Source organism: Mirounga leonina, unplaced genomic scaffold, assembly GCF_011800145.1.
Source record: "Mirounga leonina isolate KUSES-001 unplaced genomic scaffold, KU_Mleo_1.0 Mir_166, whole genome shotgun sequence".
NCBI lineage: Eukaryota > Metazoa > Chordata > Mammalia > Carnivora > Phocidae > Mirounga > Mirounga leonina.
The window spans coordinates 31,158,288-31,169,850 of record NW_023270418.1 but is presented as its reverse complement, the minus strand read 5'-3'; positions in this window follow the sequence as shown (position 1 = coordinate 31,169,850).

Genomic DNA, 11,563 nt, shown 5'->3' with positions numbered 1-11,563 from the left:
TGGGAAAGTCCAGGACGGTCCCCTGGACATTCTCTTGTGAGTGGTTTGGGTGGCCTCCGAGGGACCTCACTCACAGTTCCCTGTTACGGTGAGGAACAGTCTCCAGTTTCTGACTTCTCTGATTCTGGGCATTACTGGGACACCCTTTGAACTGGCTACACCACTTATGTGAAGGAATGGCCAAGCAGGGCAAAAGAACTAAGATCTAAAGGATCTCCCAACTTTTTGGTTCCATCGGGGCTTATGCCAGGTGGATTTCCCCTCCCTGGGTGCCCCATCTTGTCCCTCCATGTGGCTAAGCCAGACCGAATAGTTCTACTAAAAAAAGTCTAGAGTATCCACTGACTTCTAAGAGAGTCTTAAGGGTGGGGAAACCAGGATTGCTCTCTGGAGGTAGGGCCAAGCCTGGGTAAGTGCGACTCCTTCCCAGAACCTCTCAGAGAGGACAGGGGCTCTGGCTGTCAGTCACGTGAGTAGCTAGGGCCACACATCAGGAAAAGATGAAGAGGAACTGAGGTGGGGAATGCCTTTTCCTCTCTTCCCAAGTCTCCCTGATCAACTTTAAGAAATTGAGGTAAGGGATGCCTTTTCCTCTCTTCTTGTGGATAGGCAATTCCCTGACCAACATCCTACTCCTCTAGAGTCCCTTCCTGGCATTGTAGGCTATAGGAAGAGTATCAGACCCGTAAATTGCTCAATATCGTTTACTCGGATGCCTTCCTGGTTTTAACTGGACGAAGGCAACTCATTTTCTTTTGTTCTGGGGCATGGCTACAATACAAGTTGGAGGATGAGACATGGCCACCTAGGGACTTTGCCTTCCTGGTTTTTAACTGGGAAAAAGGTGGCTCATTTTCTTTTGTTCTGATCTCAGCAATGTAGGATTGATCCCAGCCTCCTGGCTGCTCTCTTTCAGGACCCCCCCCCCCACAACGGGGTGGGGGACAAGGAGGAACAAAGAAACATCACATCCACATCAAAAGTTGATAGGCAAGTGGAGTCTGCAGGGGAATCTCCACTCCTGGCTCCATCCTTCCTAAGGTAAGATTGATAAGGAAAATCTGTGTCCTAAGATAGCTGACTGAGTCAGTGAGAGAGTCCCAGTCCTTGCCCCGGGGCTCTTCCGTGTTCTTCTCCCTGCCCTGCTTCGCACACGCGCCAAAAGTGCCAAGTATGTGGAAGTAGATGTGTTTAATTGCCCCCTTTGTTTGTACTTGGGGCTCAGACCTTTGAAGACCACTCTCCTCTGAGCCGCCCGCATTAAATAAACCTGCAATCCTCCAAGATCGCCGGTGCTGCTTGGTTCTTCCATCGGGTGATCCAGTCCAGGTTCCGTAACAAGATCAGGTCCCCATACCTGTCCCACCCTACCTTGGAAACCCTGCTGGTGCTCAAGGGCTTTACCCTCTGCAAGAACAGGTAGTGCTCCAAGGGAGACCAAGGGGAGGTGCCTCTACAAGACCTGAGATGAAGGGGGACCTCAAAGTTTTCCAAACTTGGATGTAATGCTTCTGTTAAATCAGACCCTCTCTGAAGCAGAAAAATGTGGGGTTCTGGCCACCAGGGAAAGATATGGGGATCAAGAGATGTGTGAGCGCATGGGTGGCTTCAGTTTCCAACTGGAGCCCCAGCTGTACCTCCTCAAGACCCCAATTGGGGATCCTCTCAAGACCCCAATTAGGAGCCTAATGATCCCCTTGGAAATTGGTATCGCCGTCCCTTCCAAGCCTGCATCATAGAGGGATTGAGCAGTCCCTGGGGTTTTCTCCCTCATTCATTTCCGAGGTTAATGGCTATAATTGGAGCCAACTGTGGTTAGTCTACCTCAGGATGGAGACTTTAAGGAATATTCCCAAGCAGCTGCCAAAACTCTGTTTATTTCAAAGAAATTCCCTGTCTTCTCTGGCCTGACGTGGACTGCATATTTCCACTTTGGTGGAAAAAAACATGGCGTCTACTCATCTGTCGGAGCTGATGAGGTTTAGCACCGGAAATGATTCTATCTAGGTTTGCTGAAGGTCAAAAAAGCTCCCATTAAAATGGCGGTTAATCTTGTCTGTCTCAAGGTTTTCACGGGTAATTGTTAAGAAAGTTTTGCTTGGATGATAAGTGGGATTACATCTAGGTCTTTTCCAAGTAGGATAAAGTGCTAAAGCATTGATTACCAGACATAGGTTTGTGCTTTTAAAGGATATCTGGGTCTGTTGGTAAAAAAAAAAAATGGTTAATCTTGTCTGTCTCAAAGTTTTCATGGGCAATTGTTAAGGAGGCGGCTTTCAAAGCCTCTGGTAAAGGATATCTGGGTCTGTTGATTAAATTAACTGTCAACCCAAACTCAGGAAGAAAATCCAACAATTTTCTTAGATTGAGAGAGGCTCTCATTAAATACACAGCTATCTCTCCTGGTTCTCCCGAGACTGAGATCATTCTTAAAGACCCAGTCAGCTCCAGATACTCAGAAAAAACTGCAAAAGTTGGCTGCTGGCCCCGAGGGGACCCTAGAATGGCTCTAACGAGCTGCCAGTGGGTCTTTTACAGTTGAGACCAAGAGGAGAGTTAGGAAGAGAAGCTAAAGAGGAAGTCTGAGGCTTTGGTTGGGCCTTGCATGCTGTTGCCAGGTCGGTTTCCCAAGACTCTGGCACCAAAGGCCATCTCTGTGGCCGCCTAGGACATTAGAAGTGAGAATGCCCCCAGTGACAAAAACCAAGGCCCTATAACCCTTGTTCCACCTGTGGAGGGGGATTCTGGAAATCTGAACGTCCTTGGGGACCTCAATCTGCAAGGGCTCAGGTGACCAGTGCCCCTGATTGGGACTGATTGGGCCTGGGGTTCCCCTGGTGACTCCTCGAAAACATCTCACCGTAGGGAACCCAGAGCCTCAGGTAATTTTGGAAATACAAGGAAAACCAGTCAATTTCCTTTTTGATACTGGAGCCACCTTTTCTGTTCTATTCTCCGCCCTGGGCCAACTGTTCAGCTGCAGTGTTGACAACCCTGAGAACAAGAGTCACTCATGGGGCACCTGGATGGCTCAGTTGGTTGGGTGTCCAGCTCTTGATTTTGGCTCAGTCATGATCTCAGGGTCGTGAGATCGAGCCCTGCACTGGGCTCATGCTCAGCAGGGAATCTGCTTGAGATTCTCTCTCTCCCTCTCCCTCTACCCCTCCTCACTGTGAGTGTGTGTGTGTGTCACGCACACATACGCACGCTTTCTCACGCTCTCTCAAATAAATAAATAAATCCTAAAAAAAGGAAAAGCACAGCTGGCTCCACTGACTGAGGCAGCCAGGTGCCCCTGATCAAAATATTTTTTTTTAATTTTATTTTATTATGTTATGTTAGTCACCATATGTTACATCATTAGTTTTTGATGTAGTGTTCCATGATTCATTGTTTGCATATAACGCCCAGTGCTCCATGCAGTACGAGCCTTCCTTAATACCCAACACTAGGCTAACCCATCCCCCCACCCCCCTCCCCTCTAGAACCTTCAGTTTTTCAGAGTCCATAGTCTCTTATGGTTTGCCTCCCCCTCCGATTTCCCCCCCTTCATTTTTCCCTTCCTACTTTTTTTTTTTAAACATATAATGGATTATTTGTTTCAGAGGTACAGATCTGTGATTCAACAGTCTTACACAATTCACAGCACTCACCATAGCACATACCCTCCCCAATGTCTATCACCCAGCCACCCCATCCCTCCCACCCCCCACCACTCCAGCAACCCTCAGTTTGTTTCCTGAGATTAAGAATTCCTCATATCAGTGAGATCATATGATACTTGTCTTTCTCTGATTGACTTATTTCGTTTAGCATAATACCCTCTAGTTCCATCCACCTCATTGCAAATGGCAAGATTTCTTTTTTTTTTTTTTGATGGCTGCATAATATTCCATTGTATATATCATATCATCTGCCAAGAGTGAGAGTTTGACTTCTTCTTTGCTGATTTGGATGCATTTTATTTCTTTTTGTTGTCTGATTGCTGTGGCTAGGACTTCTAGTACTATGTTGAATAGCAGTGGTGATAGTGGACATCCCTGCCGTGTTCCTGACCTTAGGGGAAAAGATCTCAGTTTTTCCCCATTGAGAATGATATTCACTGTGGGTTTTTCATAGATGGCTTTTTATGATATTGACATATGTACCCTTTATCCCTACACTCTGAAGAGTTTTAATCAAGAAAGGATGCTGTACTTTGTCAAATGCTTTTTCTGCATCTATTGAGAGGATAATATGGTTCTTGTTCTTTCTTTTATTAATGTATTGTATCACATTGATTGATTTGCAGATGTTGAACTTTTGCAGCCCAGGAATAAATCCCACTTGGTCATGGTGAATAATCCTTTTAATGTACTGTTGGATCCTATTGGCTAGCATTTTGGTGAGAATTTTTGCATCCATGTTCATCAGGGATATTGGTCTGTAATTCTCCTTTTTGATGGGGTCTTTGTCTGATTTTGGGATCAAGGTAATGCTGGCCTCATAAAATGGGTTTGGAAGTTTTCCTTCCATTTCTATTTTTTGGAACAATTTCAGAAGAATAGGTATTAATTCTTCTTTAAATGTTTGGTAGAATTCCTCCTGGGAAGACATCTGGCCCTGGGCTCTTGTTTGTTGGGAGATTTTGATTACTGATTCAATTTCCTTAGTGGTTATGGGTCTGTTCAGGTTTTCTATTTCTTCCTGGTTCAGTTTTGGTAGTTGATACATCTCTAGGAATGCATCCATTTCTTCCAGATTATCTAATTTGCTGGCATATAGTTGCTCAAAATATGTTCTTATAATTGTTTGTATTTCTTTGGTGTTGGTTGTGATCTCTCCTCTTTCATTCATGATTTTATTTATTTGGGTCATTTCTCTTTTCTTTTTCATAAGTCTGGGCAGGGGGTTATCAAGCTTATTAATTCTTTCAAAGAACCAGCTCCTAGTTTCATTGCTCTGTTCTACTGTTCTTTTGGTTTCTATTTCATTGGTTTATGCTCTGATCTTTATTATATCTCTTCTCCTGCTGGGTTTAGGCTTTATTTGCTGTTCTTTCTCCAGCTCCTTTAAGTGTAGGGTTAGGTTGTGTATTTGAGAACTTTCTTGTTTCTTTTTTTTTTTTTTTTTAAGATTTTATTTATTTATTTGCCAGAGAGAGACACAGCGAGAGAGGGAACACAAGCAGGGGGAGTGGGAGAGGGAGAAGTAGGCTTCCTGCTGAGCAGGGAGCCCGATGTGGGGCTCGATCCCAGGACCCTGGGATCACAACCTGAGCTGAAGGCAGATGATTAATGACTGAGCCACCCAGGTGCCCCAAGAGACCTTTCCTGTTTCTTAAGAAAGGCTTGTATTGCTATATACTTTCCTCTTAGGACCGCCTTTGCTGCATCCCAAAGATTTTGAACAGTTGTGTTTTCATTTTCATTTGTTTCCATGAATTTTTAAAATTCTTCTTTAATTTCTGACCCATTCATTCTTTAGTAGGATGCTCTTTAGCCTCCATGTATTTGAGTTCTTTCCAACTTTCCTCTTGGTTTTTTTTTAGTTTTTTATTGTTATGTTAATCACCATACATTACATTATTAGTTTTTGATGTAGTGTTCCATGATTCATTGTTTGTGCATAACACCCAGTGCTCCATGCAGAGCGTGCCCTCTTTAATGCCCACCACCAGGCTAACCCATCCTCCCACCCCCCTCCCCTCTAGAACCCTCAGTTTGTTTTTCAGAGTCCATTGTCTCTCATGGTTCGTCTCCCCCTCCGATTTCTCCCCCTTCATTCTTTCCCTCTTGCTATCTTCTTCTTTTTGTTTCTTAACATATATTGCATTATTTGTTTCAGAGGTACAGATCTGTGATTCAACAGTTTTGCACAATTCACAGCACTCACCATAGCACATACCCTCCCCAATGTCTATCACCCAGCCACCCCATCCCTCCCACCCCACCCCCCACTCCAACAACCCTCAGTTTGTTTCCTGAGATTAAGAATTCCTCATATCAATGAGGTCATATGATACTTGTCTTTCTCTGATTGACTTATTTCGCTCAGCATAACACCCTCCAGTTCCATCCACATCGTTGCAAATGGCAAGATCTCATTCCTTTTGATGGCTGCATAATATTCCATTGTATATATATACCACATCTTCTTTATTCATTCATCTGTCGATGGACATCTTGGCTCTTTCCACAGTTTGGCTATTGTGGACATTGCTGCTATAAACATCGGGGTGCACGTACCCCTTCGGATCCCTACATTTGTATCTTTGGGGTAAATACCCAGTAGTGCAGTTGCTGGATTGTATGGTAGCTCTATTTTCAACTTTTTGAGGAACTTCCAACTTTCCTCTTGTGATTGAGTTCTAGTTTCAAAGCATTGTGGTCCAAAAATATGCAGGGAATGATCCCAATCTTTTGGTACCAGTTGAGACCTGATTTGTGACCTAGGATGTGATCTATTCTGGAGAATGTTCCATGGGCACTAGAGAAGAATGTGTATTCTGTTGCTTTGGGATGGAATGTTCTGTATATATCTGTGAATTCCATTCGGTCCAGTGTGTCATTTAAAGCCTTTATTTCTAGGGTGTCTGGGTGGCTCAGATGGGTAAGCATCCAGCTTCAGCTCAGGTCATGATCCCGTGGTCCTGGGATAGCCCCGCGTCTGGCTCCCTGCTCTTCAGGAAGCCTGCTTCTCCCTCTCCTGCTCCCCCTGCTTGTGTTCTCTCTCTGGCTGTCTCTCTCTCTGTCAAATAAATAAAATCTTAAAAAAAAAATAAAGGAAAGAAATACTTATTTCCTTTATTTCCTTGTTGATCTTCTGCTTAGATGATCTGTCCATTTCAGTGAGGGGGGTGTTCAAGTCCCCTACTATTACTGTATTGTTGTCAATGTTTCTTTGATTTTGTTGGTAATTGGCTTATATAATTGGCTGCTCCCATGTTAGGGGAATAGATATTTACAATTGTTAGATCTTCTTGTTGCATAGACCCTTTAAGTATGATATAGTGTCATTCCTCATCTCTTATTATAGTCTTTGGTTTAAAATCTAATTTGTCTGATATAAGGATTGCCACCCCAGCTTTCTTTTGGTGTCCATTGGCATGGTAAATGGTTTTCCACACACTCACTTTCAATCTGGAGGTGTCTTTGGGTCTAAAATGAGTCTCTTGCAGACTACATATCGATGGGTCTTGTTTTTTTTTTTTTTTTAAAGATTTTATTTATTTATTTGAGAGAGAGCACATGAGAAGGGGGAGGGTCCGAGGGAGAAGCAGACTCCCCGCCCAGCAGGGAGCCCGATGTGGGACTCGATCCCGGGACTCCAGGATCATGACCTGAGCCGAAGGCAGTCGCTTAACCAACTGAGCCACCCAGGCACCCGGGTCTTGTTTTTTTTTATCCAATCTGATACTCTGTGTCTTTTGATTGGGGCATTTAGCCCATTTACATTCAGGGTAACTATTGAAAGATAGGAATTTAGTGCCATTGAATTGCCTGTAAGGTGACTGTTACTGTATATTGTCTCTATTCTTTTCTGGTCTATGTTACTTTTAGGCTCTTTCTTTGCTTAGAGGACCCCTTTCAATATTTCTTGTAGGGCTGGTTTGGTGTTTGAAATTCTTTTAGTTTTTGTTTGTCCTGGAAGCTTTTAATCTCTACTTCTATTTTCAGTGACAGCCTAGCTGGATATAAAATTCTTGGCTGCATATTTTTCTCACTTAGTGCTCTGAATATATCATGCCAGTCCTTTCTGGCGTGCCACGTCTCTGTGGATAAGACAATCTGCTGCCAATCTAATGTTTCTACCATTGTAAGTTACAGACCTCTTGTCCCAAGCTGCTCTCAGGATTTTCTCTTTGTCTCTGAGACTTGTAAGTTTTAGTATTAGATGTCGGGGTGTTGACCTATTTTTATTGATTTTGAGGAGGGTTCTCTGTGCCTTCTGGATTTCGATGCCTGTTTCCTTCCCAAATTAGGGAAGTTCTCTGCTATAATTTGCTCCAATATACCTTCTGTCCCTCTCTCTCTTTCTTCTTCTGGAATCCTAATTATTCTACTATTGTTTCTTCTTATGGTATCACTTATCTCTTGAATTCTGCCCTTGTGATCCAGTAGTTGTTTATCTCTCTTTTTCTCAGCTTCTCTATTCTCCATCATTTGGTCTTCTATATCACTAATTCTCTCTTCTGCCTCATTTATCTTAGCAGTTAGAGCCTCCGTTTTTGATTGCACCTCATTAATAGCCTTTTTGATTTCGACTTGGTTAGATTTTAGTTCTTTTATTTCTCCAGAAAGGGTTTCTCTAGTATCTTCCATGTTTTTTTCGAGCCCAGCTAGTATCTTTATAATTGTCATTCTGAACTCTAGTTCCGACATCTTACTAATGTCCTTATTGATTAGGTTCCTGGCAGTCGGTACTGCCACTTGTTCTTTTTTTTTTTTTTTACATTACTATATTGTATTTATTTTAAAAATTCTGCATGTAAGTGGACAGGTGTACAAACCCATATTTTAAGGGTCAACTATACTACAAATATAACACCAAATCTACCCAAGTTCTGGTTTTCTATTACTAACTTGACTACATTGCTAGGAATAAGTATTTCTCTTTGGGTCTTAATATCTTCATTTGTTGCCATTCTGACTTCCTGACTTGGGCTCCTGCTGGCCACTGTCTGAAGTCATGTCTGTGCTGATGCCCCTGCTGCTGAGAGGCCTGACAGGCCTAACCCGGCAGCTCCTGGTGCTGTGGGCCCAGATGGATTCCAAACCACCACGGGAGCAGCTGGGGACCATGGATGTCACCACTGGGCTCACCTCCTGCTTCCTGTGTTTCTTCTTGTTATCAGGCTGGGTACTGTCACATCTGGAGACCTTGATTAAATATTTTTCCCATCTGTCTGCTGTAACAGATTTGCCAATCTTCCTCATCAACTTCAAATTGAGCTCCACCAATTCTTTTGGTACTTCTCCACTGCCGACGTCCAGCGGCGGCGCCTGCAGCACCCACTCCAGCTCCAGAAACGGCAACTCAGGCAGGTCGAGCAGCGGCCCGTAGCGCTCCAAGAAGGAGCAGACTACAGCGAAGTTGGGGCACAAACCGGGGCAGCCCAGAGGAACCATCACGGCTGCCGCTGCTGCCGCCGCCGCCATTTTGAACTGGAGGAGCTCTTGTTCTTTTTTTTTTTTTTTTTAAAGATTTTATTTATTTATTTGAGAGAGAGAATGAGAGACAGCACCAGAGGGAAGAGGGTCAGAGGGAGAAGCAGACTCCCCACTGAGCAGGGAGCCCAATGTGGGACTCAATCCCGGGACTCCAGGATCATGACCTGAGCCGAAGGCAGTCGCTTAACCAACTGAGCCACCCAGGCGCCCTCTTGTTCTTTTTTTTGAGGTGAGTTTTTCTGTCTTGTCATTTTGTCCAGAGGAGAATAGGTGAATGAGAGAACAAAATGCTAACAGGGTAACAATGACCCCAGAAAAATATACAGTAAACAAATCAGAAGAGACCCAAAACTGGGGGGAAAAGAGAGGGAAAGAAAGGAAGAAAGAAAAAAGAATATGATCAAATATGATCAGGCTGGCAAATAGATCAGTGCCACACACTAGATTTTGGGTGTATTTTGGTCTGTTAGAAGAAACTGCCTCCCAAAATTTTAAAGAAAGAAAAACTTATATATGTACAAAAATAAGGGTAAATACGATGAAGGGATGGAGTATGACTGTAAAGATGAAAATTATAAAAGATTTTATAAAAGGAGTTGATAAGATAAGAAGTTGGTTGAAAAAAGAAAGAAGAGAAATTAAAAAAAAAAAGAAAGGGAGAGAATGTGATCAGGCAGGAGACTAGAACAAAGCCATACACTAGAGATTTAGGGTATATTTTGGTCTGTTAGAAGAAACTGTATCCCAAAATTTTAAAGAGAGAACAACTTATATATATACAAAAAATGAGGTTAACTACAATGAAGGGATAGAATATGACTCTAAAAATGAAAAAAAAAAAAGATTTTTAAAAAGGGATTGATAAGATGTTGGTTGAAAAAGGGGAAAAAGGGTGCCTGGGTGGCTCAGTTGGTTAAGCGACTGCCTTCGGCTCAGGTCATGATCCTGGAGTCCCGGGATCGAGTCCCTCTTCGGGCTCCCTGCTCAGCGGGGGTTCTGCTTCTCCCTCTGACCCTCTTCCCTCTTGTGCTGTCTCTCATTCTCTCTCTCAAATAAATAAATAAAATCTTTAAAAAAAAAGGAAAAAGGAAAAAGAAAAATTCAAAGAAAATAGAAAAAGAAAAAAAAGAAAATTAAAAAAATTAACTTTGAAAGACTAAAGGATCATGGGAAAAAAGCCATGAATTCTATGTGCAGTATTCCCCCAGCGCTGGAGTTCTGCGGTTCTCATTGATGGGTAAACTTGGTCTTGTCTGGCTGTTCTCGCTGATCTTCTGGGGTAGGGGCCTGTTGCCGTGGTTCCCAAATGTCTTTGCCGGAGGCGGAATTGCCCCGCCCTTGCTGGTCCGGGCTAAGTAATCTGCTCGGGTTTGTTCTCGGGAGCTTTTGTTCCCTGTAAGCTTTCTGTTCGGCTTTGGAGGATGAGAGTGAGAATGGCAGCCTCCCAATCTCTGCCCCGGAGGAGCTGAGAACTCAGGGCCCCACTCCTCAGTGCGCCCCCAGAGAAAAGCAGTCAGTCACTCCCGTCTCCCCGGTCTCCAGCCACACTCCGTGCTCACCCAGCCTGTGACCGCGTGTTTCTATCTCTGGCACCCGACCCCATGTGGAGTCTCCAAACCCAGCAGATCCCTGCGGTGCACTCCCGCGCCGCTCCTCCCAGGGGGAGGAAGGTGAGTCTCCCCAGATCTGCCGCTTGTTGGGTCCCTGCTGGAGGAGCAGTGGCCTAACTGTGCCACAGATCACGGTTTATGGCAACCCCGAGCTGAGAGCCCGGGCCTCGGCTCTGTCTCTGCAGCCAGCTTTCCCACTCCCATACCTGGGAGCTCTGCTGCACTCAGGTACCCCCGGTCTTTCTGTGATCCTGAGGGTCCTGAGACCACAGTGTCCCAGCGAGGGTTCCACCCCCTGCTTAGCCACTGGAGCAATGTCCCTCAGCGGAACCAACTGCTAAAAGTTCCGATTTTGTGCTCCTCTGCTCTATCACTTGCCAGTAGCCAGATGATGTGAGGTTTCCTCCCCCCATGGTCTATCTTCCCAAATATCGCCTCGGATTCACTTCTCCGCACATCCTACCTTCCAGAAAATGGTCGCTTTTCTGTTCAGAGAGTTGCTGCTATTCTTTTCTTCGACCTCCTGTTGAGTTCGTAGGTGTTCAGAATGGTTTGATCCCTATCCAGCTGAATTCCTGGGACCAGATGAAATTTAGGGCTCCTACTCCTCTGCCATCTTGCTCCTCCCAAAATCTTTTTTTTTAGTCTTTTTTTTTTTTAAAGATTTCATTTATTAGAGAGAGAGAGAGAGAGAGAAACAGCATGAGAGGGGATAGGGTCAGAGGGAGAAGCAGGCTCCCCGCTGAGCCGGGAGCCCGACGTGGGACTTGATCCCAGGACTCCAGGATCATGACCTGAGCC